Raw genomic sequence first — 9,503 nt, forward strand, 5'->3', positions numbered from 1 at the left:
ATCTAATCAAAATAAGGATATAAAAATGGGGTGGAGCTCTGAAACATAGAGGATATGGTTAAAGCATTCCCTCACACATTATGTAAATACTGACAGAAAGTGACTGCAAATTTTCTCTCTAGAATACAAAAAAAAAAAAAAAAACAGCACAGGAAGGGCCTTGGTGCTAATATATCATATCCAGGCTTACCATTTCAACAGTGTTTCTGTTCCACAGAAACAACTGATGGCCCTGGTCATTTTGAAATATTGTGCTAATTAAGCAACAGAAACTTGATAGATGCTGTACTGTAGAAAACTAGCCTTTGGCTAGACTCTTAGTTATATTTTCCTTATTAATACCAAGACAAGAATACAAAATTCACTTCTAGAGTAGGATGTTCTTGATACAAAACCTAAAACAAATAATTAAATTAAATTCTTAAGAAAGAAAACTAACTTTACAAATAACTAAATAAAGACTAGGTAAGTCAATGTTTTCCTCCTTAGGAAAAAAAATTATTCAGGTTCTTAAATATGGATATGATATAGGTTTTTTCACAATCAATATTGAATACACAGAAATGTTAAATCTCTAACAGACTAAGTTATTCATAAAAGTATTTCTTTTTCTAACAGACAAGAATTAATGAAGAACACTAAAGTCAAAAGACCCATGTGGCTAACCTTCACCTCGGGTTAAAGGCTCAAAATTAGCCCAGAATGACAGATAGCTGCTGTGACTCAAGTTAACTCAATCACTCACATGGGTTCAAACACTTCCACTTGAACCCTTGCAAGCTAAGGGAACTCTGAAACTAACCTTATCAACATACTGAGAATTAATTTGTTGAGAGCACCAAAGAGTTGGGGAAGTACATGGTAGTCATTTTTCCCTACACCTTAGCTTATCTTTCTGAAGGAGAATGAATGTGTCATGAATAAAGCTGGATTGAACAAAAGACAGAGACTTGTATCATTCATGCTACCAGAATGCCAAATTTTTACTGAGGTTCACAGTATATACATCAAGTCCACCAGGTGGAAAAAACCCTGGAAGCACAGTGTAACCAAGTTTACATTCTCAGGATAAAAGCAGGAACATGGAAATGGAAAAACAAGTTTACATTCTCAGGACAAAAACAGGAACTGACCCAATGGTTTTACCGCCCATCAACCAAACAACAAAGGCCAAAATGTTTTTTTCTTAAAAACAAAAGTTTCCATGCTCAGCAGGGGGCAAACACTGAGGGAACCCAGGAGGGTTCTACAATGTTCCCTTCTTTCTGATTATTCTAGTTTCTGTCTGGCTCAGCCTTTGGAAGCATACACATTGTCTTCGCAGTCCTGGCAACTCCATTTCACAATTGCTATGAGTCTCGGTGGTTGTCCCATGGTACTGGCATCTCCAAATTGCTATGATCTTCTAGAGCAACTAGGCTTTCAAGTGCTACTGAGACTACACCTCCTCAAATGTCCTCCCTTGCCCTATCAAATTAGTCAGCCTCAACTGCTTTTTATTGCTTCTTTATGTTTTCAAACTAGTACCACCTGAGTAAACCAGTACTATTAAGTTCAGCTGCCAACAAAAGGCATAACATTGACCACCTCTGCTTCTTCATGTGGACCCTGAGGAAAAATGTTCTAAAAGATTTTGTCTTAATAATCTTGGTCGCTTCTTAATAACTACAAATTTCTCAACAGAAGCTAACCATCAGCAATTGGCCCAATAATGCAAAGATTTTATTTTAGTGGTTTTGATTTCTTGCTAATCACTGCTATTTCTTCAGCAGCAGCTAGACAGATTTATAGATTCTTTATACAAAATATGCAACACCACAAAAAGAATCTTTAACTCTCAAATTTTGCTTTGAAACTCACAAGACAGGCCTCCACAGTCTGCATTTCTCTCAATAGATTTATCTTCCAAGATCCTAAAGAACAGTCCACTAAGTTTTGAATATGCAATGGCCTTATAAATCCCAAAGTTATGAGGTTTTTGCATAATTCTTCCCAGAACAACATGGTCAGATTTGTAAGAGCAGTATCCCACAATACTGGTAGCAATTTCTGTCCTGGTTGGGGACACTATGGCTGTGATGAAATATAACCAAAAGAAAGGGTGAGGAGTGGCTGCTACTTCCATATTGAAGTCCATCACTGAAGGAAGTCAAAATAGAACTTCAGGCAGGACTAGAACTTTGAGGTAGGAGCTGATACAGAGGCCATGAAGGGCTGTTGCATATTGGCTTGCTCATCAAGGGTTTCTCAGCCTGTTTTCTTATAGAACCCAGTACTATCAGCCAAAGGATAGTACCACTCACAATAGGCTAGGCCCTCCCCACCAATCACTAATTAAGAAAATATCTTATAGCCAGATCTTACAGAAGCTTTTTCTCAATTGCAGCTCGCACCTTGGTGATGACTCATTTGTGTTGACATAAAACTAGCCAGCACAAGTAATTTGGTCAGTTGCTTTTAGTATCTTCTGTGACTTAGGCAATATTGAAGCCCTGCATTAATACTACCTTACTCTATATGTTTAGCAAACTTACATAATGAAGCAGTCTATGGTTATTCCAATTTTATGCAGGAAACCTGAAGTGCAAAGACATTGAAGTCACTTTTTCTGGGTCTTTAAAGTCACACAAAGCTCATGTACTGAAAAGATAAAACAAGGAGTCACAGGGAACAATCTATTGTTTAGAGCAGGAGTCTATCACCATCCAGCAAACAAGATTTGAATGTTCAAGAAGCCAATCTTATTTTTTTTTTAATTAACTTGAGTATTTCTTATATGCATTTCGAGTGTTATTCCTTTTCCTGGTTTCTGGGCAAACATCCCCCTCCCCTCTCCCCTTCCTTATGGGTGTTCCCCTCCCCACCCTCCCCCCACTGGCGCCCTCCCCCCAACAATCACGTTCACTGGGGGTTCAGTCTTAGCAGGACCTAGGGCTTCCCCTTCCATTGGTGCTCTTACTAGGATATTCATTGCTACCTATGAGGTCAGAGTCCAGGGTCAGTCCATGTATAGTCTTTAGGTAGTGGCTTAGTGCCTGGAAAATCTGGTTGCGTGGCATTGTTGTACATATGGGGTCTCAAGCCCCTTCAAGCTCTTCCAGTTCTTTCTCTGATTCCTTCAACGGGGGTCCTATTCTCAGCTCAGTGGTTTGCTGTTGGCATTCGCCTCTGTGTTTGCTGTATTCTGGCTGTGTCTCTCAGGAGCAATCTACATCTGGCTCCTGTCGGCCTGTACTTCTTTGCTTCATCCATCTTGTCTAATTGGATGGCTGTTTATGTGTGGGCCACATGTGGGGCAGGCTCTGAATGGGTGTTCCTTGTGTGTCTGTTTTAATCTTTGACTCTCTATTCCCTGCCAAGGGTATTCTTGTTCCCCTTTTAAAGAAGGAGTGAAGCATTCACATTTTGATCATCCGTCTTGAGTGTCATTTGTTCTAGGCATCTAGGGTAATTCAAGCATTTGGGCTAATAGCCACTTATCAATGAGTGCATACCATGTGTGTTTCTCTGTGATTGGGTTACCTCACTCAGGATGATATTTTCCAGTTCCAACCACTTGCATATGAATTTCATAAAGTCATTGTTTTTTTTTTTTATTAACTTGAGTATTTCTTATATACATTTCAAGTGTTATTCCCTATCCCGGTTTCCGGGCAAACATCCCCCTCCCCCCTGCCCTTCCTTATGGGTGTCCCCCTCCCAACCCTCCCCCCATTGCCGCCCTCCCCCCATAGTCTAGTTCACTGGGGGTTCAGTCTTAGCAGGACCCAGGGCTTCCCCTTCCACTGGTGCTCTTACTAGGATATTCATTGCTACCTATGGGGTCAGAGTCCAGGGTCAGTCCATGTATAGTATTTAGGTAGTAGCTTAGTACCTGGAAGCTCTGGTTGCTTGACATTGTTGTACTTTTGGGGTCTCGAGCCCCTTCAAGCTCTTCCAGTTCTTTCTCTGATTCCTTCAACGGGGGACCTATTCTCAGTTCAGTGGTTTGCTGCTGGCATTCGCCTCTGTATTTGCTGTATTCTGGCTGTGTCTCTCAGGCGCGATCTACATCCGGCTCCTGTTGGTCTGCACTTCTTTGCTTCATCCATCTTGTCCAATTGGGAGGCTGTATATGTATGAGCCACCTGTGGGGCAGGCTCTGAATGGGTGTTCCTTCAGTCTCTGTTTTAATCTTTGCCTCTCCCTTACCAGCCAAGGGTATTCTTTTTCCTCATTTAAAGAAGGAGTGAAGCATTCACATTTTGATCATCCGTCTTGAGTTTCATTTGTTCTAGGGATCTAGGGTAATTCAAGCATTTGGGCTAATAGCCACTTATCAATGAGTGCATACCATGTATGTCTTTCTGTGATTGGGTTAGCTCACTCAGGATGATGTTTTCCAGTTCCAACCATTTGCCTACGAATTTCATAAACTCGTTGTTTTTGATAGCTGAGTAATATTCCATTGTGTAGATGTACCACATTTTCTGTATCCATTCCTCTGTTGAAGGGCATCTGGGTTCTTTCCAGCTTCTGGCTATTATAAATAAGGCTGCGATGAACATAGTGGAGCACGTGTCTTTTTTATATGTTGGGGCATCTTTTGGGTATATACACAAGACAGGTATAGCTGGATCCTCAGGCAGTTCAATGTCCAATTTTCTGAGGAACATCCAGACTGATTTCCAGAATGGTTGTACCAGTCTGCAATCCCACCAACAATGGAGAAGTGTTCCTCTTTCTCCACATCCTCACCAGCATCTGCTGTCACCTGAGTTTTGATCTTAGCTATTCTCAATGGTGTGAGGTGAAATCTCAGGGTTGTTTTGATTTGCATTTCCCTCATGACTAAAGATGTTGAACATTTCTTTTAGGTGTTTCTCCGCCATTCGGCATTCATCAGCTGTGAATTGTTTGTTTAGCTCTGAAACCCATTTTTTGATAGGGTTATTTGTCTCCCTGTGGTCTAACTTCTTGAGTTCTTTGTATATTTTGGATATAAGGCCTCTATCGGTTGTAGGATTGGTAAGAAACTTTTCCCAATCTGTTGGTTGCCATTTTGTACTAACCACAGTGTCCTTTGCCTTACAGAAGTTTTGCAGTTTTATGAGATCCCATTTGTCGATTCTTGAATTTAGAGCATAAGCCATTGGTGTTTTGTTCAGGAAATTTTTTCCAGTGCCCATGTGTTCCAGATGCTTCCCTAGTTTTTCTTCTATTAGTTTGAGTGTATCTGGTTTGATGTGGAGGTCCTTGATCCACTTGGACTTAAGCTTTGTACAGGGTGATAAGCATGGATCGATCTACATTCTTCTACATGTTGACCTCCAGTTGAACCAGCACGATTTGCTGAAAATGCTATCTCTTTTCCATTTGATGGTTTTGGCTCCTTTGTCAAAAATCAAGTGACCATAGGTGTGTGGGTTCATTTCTGGGTCTTCACTTCTGTTCCATTGGTCTATCTGTCTGTCTCTGTACCAATACCATGCAGTTTTTATCACTATTGCTCTGTAATACTGCTTCAGTTCAGGGATAGTGATTCCCCCTGAAGTCCTTTTATTGTTGAGGATAGTTTTAGCTATACTGGGTTTTTTGTTATTCCAGATGAATTTGCAAATTGTTCTGTCTAACTCTTTGAAGAATTGGATTGGTATTTTGATGGGGATTGCATTGAATCTGTAGATCGCTTTTGGTAAAATGTCCATTTTTACTATATTAATCCTGCCAATCCATGAGCATGGGAGATCTTTCCATCTTCTGAGGTCTTCTTCAATTTCTTTCTTCAGAGTCTTGAAGTTCTTATTGTACAGATCTTTTACTTGCTTGGTTAAAGTCACACCGAGGTACTTTATATTATTTGGTTCTATTTTGAAGGGTGTCGTTTCCCCAATTTCTTTCTCGGCTTGTTTCTCTTTTGTGTAGAGGAAGGCCACTGATTTATTTGAGTTAATTTTATATCCAGCCACTTTGCTGAATTTGTTTATCAGCTTTAGTAGTTCTCTGGTGGAACTTTTGGGATCACTTAAATATACTATCATATCATCTGCAAATAGTGATATTTTGACTTCTTCTTTTCCGATCTGTATCCCTTTGACCTCCTTTTGTTGTCTGATTGCTCCGGCTAGAATGTCAAGAACTATATTGAATAAGTACGGAGAGAGTGGGCAGCCTTGTCTCATCCCTGATTTTAGTGGGATTGCTTCAAGTTTCTCTCCATTTAGTTTAATGTTAGCCACTGGTTTGCTGTATATGGCTTTTACTATGTTTAGGTATGGGCCTTGAATTCCTATTCTTTCCAGGACTTTTATCATGAAGGGGTGTTGAATTTTGTCAAATGTTTTCTCAGCATCTATGAAATGATCATGTGGTTTTGTTCTTTCAGTTTGTTTATATAATGGATCACGTTGATGGTTTTCCGTATATTAAACCATCCCTGCATGCCTAGGATGAAGACTACTTGATCATGTTCGATGATTGTTTTGATGTTTCTTGGACTCAGTTTGCCAGAATTTTATTGAGTATTTTTTTGTCGATATTCATAAGGGAAATTGGTCTGAAGTTCTCTTTCTTTGTTGGGTCTTTGTGTGGTTTAGGTATAAGAGTAATTGTGGCTTCATAGAAGGAATTAGGTATTGCTCCATCTGTTTCAATTTTTTGGAATAGTTTGGATAATATTGGTATGAGGTCTTCTATAAAGGTGTGATAGAATTCTGCACTAAACCCGTCTGGACCTGGGCTCTTTTTGGTTGGCAGACCTTTAATGACTGCTTCTATTTCCTTAGGAGTTATGGGGTTGTTTAACTGGTTTATCTGTTCCTGATTTAATGTCACTACCTGGTATCTGTCCAGGAAATTGTCCATTTCCTGCAGATTTTCAAGTTTTGTTGAATATAGGCTTTTATAGTAAGATCTGATGATTTTTTGAATTTCTTCTGTATCTGTAGTTATGTCTCCCTTTTCATTTCTCATTTTGTTAATTTGGACACACTCTCTGTGTCCTCTCGATAGTCTGGCTAAGGGTATATAGATCTTGTTGATTTTCTCAAAGAAACAGCTTTTAATTCCGTTGATTCTTTGTATATTCCTTTTTGTTCCTACTTTGGTAAACTGTGATTATTTCCTGCCTTCTACTCCTCCTGGGTGTATTTGCTTCTTTTTGTTCTAGAGCTCTTAGGTGTGCTGTCAAGCTGCTCTTTCCTGTTTCTTTCTGCAGGCACTCAGCGCTATGAGTTTTCCTCTTAGCCCAGCTTTCATTGTGTCCCATAAGTTTGGGTATGTGGTACCTTCATTTTCATTAAATTCTAAAAAGTCTTTAATTTCTTTCTTTATTTCTTCCTTGACCAGGTTATCATTGAGTAGAGCATTGTTCAATTTCCACGTCTATGTGGGCATTCTTCCCTTATTGTTATTGAAGACCAGTTTTAGGCCATGGTGGCACGATAGCATGCATGGGATTATTTCTCTCTTTCTGTACCTGTTGAGGCCCGTTTTTTGACCAATTATATGGTCAATTTTGGAGAAAGTACCATGAGGAGCTGAGAAGAAGGTATATCCTTTTGCTTTAGGATAGAATGTTCTATAAATACCTGTTAACTCCATTTGGCTCATGACTTCTCTTAGTCTGTCTATGTCTTTGTTTAATTTCTGTTTCCATGATCTGTCCATTGATGAGAGTGGGGTGTTGAAAACTCCTACAATTATTGTGTGAAGCGTAATGTGTGTTTTGAGCTTTAGTAGTGTTTCTTTTACGTATGTAGGTGCCCTTGTATTTGGGGCATAGATATTTAGGATTGAGAGTTCATCTTGGTGGATTTTTCCTTTGATGAATATGAAGTGTCCTTCCTTATCTTTTTTGATGACTTTTAGTTGAAAATTGATTTTATTTGATATTAGAATGGCTACTCCAGCTTGCTTCTTCAGACCATTTGCTTGGAAAGTTGTTTTCCAGCCTTTCACTCTGAGGTAGTGTCTGTCTTTGTCTCTGAGGTGTGTTTCCTGTAGGCAGCAGAATGTACAGTCCTCGTTGTGAATCCAGTGTGTTAATCTATGCCTTTTTATTGGGGAGTTGAGGGCATTGATGTTGAGAGATATTAAGGAATAGTGATTATTGCTTCCTGTTATATTCATATTTGGATATGAGGTTATGTTTGTGTGCTTTCATTCTCTTTGTTTTGTTGCCAAGATGATTAGTTTCTTGCTTCTTCTAGGGTATAGCTCGCCTCCTTATGTTGGGCTTTACCATTTATTATCCTTTGTGGTGCTGGATTTGTAGAAAGATATTGTGTAAATTTGGTTTTGTCATGGAATATCTTGGTTTCTCCATCTATGTTAATTGAGAGTTTTGCAGGATACAGCAACCTGGGCTGGCATTTGTGTTCTCTTAGGGTCTGTATGACATCTCTCCAGTATCTTCTGGCTTTCATAGTTTCTGGCGAAAATCTGATGTGATTCTGATAGGTCTGCCTTTATATGTTACTTAACATTTTTCCCTTACTGCTTTTAATATTCTTTCTTTATTTTGTGCGTTGGGTGTTTTGAGTATTATGTGACGTGAGTTGTTTCTTTTTTGGTCCAATATATTTGGAGTTCTGTAGGCTTCTTGTATGCCTATGGGTATCTCTTTTTTTAGGTAAGGGTAGTTTTCTTCTATGATTTTGTTGACGATATTTACTGGTCCTTTGAGCTGGGAGTCTTCACTCTCTTCTATACCTATTATCCTTAGGTTTGATCTTCTCATTGAGTCCTGGATTTCCTGTATGTTTTGGACCAGTAGCTTTTTCAGTTTTTCATTATCTTTGCCAGTTGTGTAGATGATTTCTATGGAATCTTCTGCTCCTGAGATTCTCTCTTCCATCTCTTGTATTCTGTTGGTGAAGCTCATATCTACAGCTCCTTGTCTCTTCTTCTGGTTTTCTATATCCAGGGTTGTTTCCATGTGTTCTTTCTTGATTGCTTCTATTTCCATTTTTAATTCCTTCAACTGTTTGATTGTGTTTTCCTGGAACTCTTTCAGGAATTTTTGTGACTCCTCTCTATGGACTTCTACTTGTTTATTTATGTTTTCCTGGAACTCTTTCAGGGATTTTTGTGACTCCTCTCTATGGGCTTCTACTTGTTTATTTATGTTTTCCTGGAATTCTTTCAGGGATTTTTGCGATTCCTCTCTGTAGGCTTCTACTTGTTCTCTAAGGGAGTTCTTCATGTCTTTCTTGAAGTTCTCCAGCATCATGATCAAATATAATTTTGAAACTAGATCTTGCTTTTCTGGTGTGTTTGGATATTCCGTGTTTGCTTTGGTGGGAGAATTGGGATCCAATGATGCCATGTCGTCTTGGTTTCTGTTGCTTGGGTTCCTGCGCTTGGCTCTCACCATCAGATTATCTCTAGTGTTACTTTGTTCTGCTATTTCTGACAGTGGCTAGACTGTCCTATAAGCCTGAGTGTCAGGAGTGCTGTAGACCTGATTTCCTGTTTTCTTTCAGCCAGTTTTTGGGACAGAGTGTTCTGCTTTCGGGCATGTA

The sequence above is a fragment of the Rattus norvegicus genome, chromosome 5, assembly GCF_021556685.1.
Source record: "Rattus norvegicus strain SHRSP/BbbUtx chromosome 5, alternate assembly SHRSP_T2T, whole genome shotgun sequence".
Classification (NCBI taxonomy): Eukaryota; Metazoa; Chordata; class Mammalia; order Rodentia; family Muridae; genus Rattus; species Rattus norvegicus.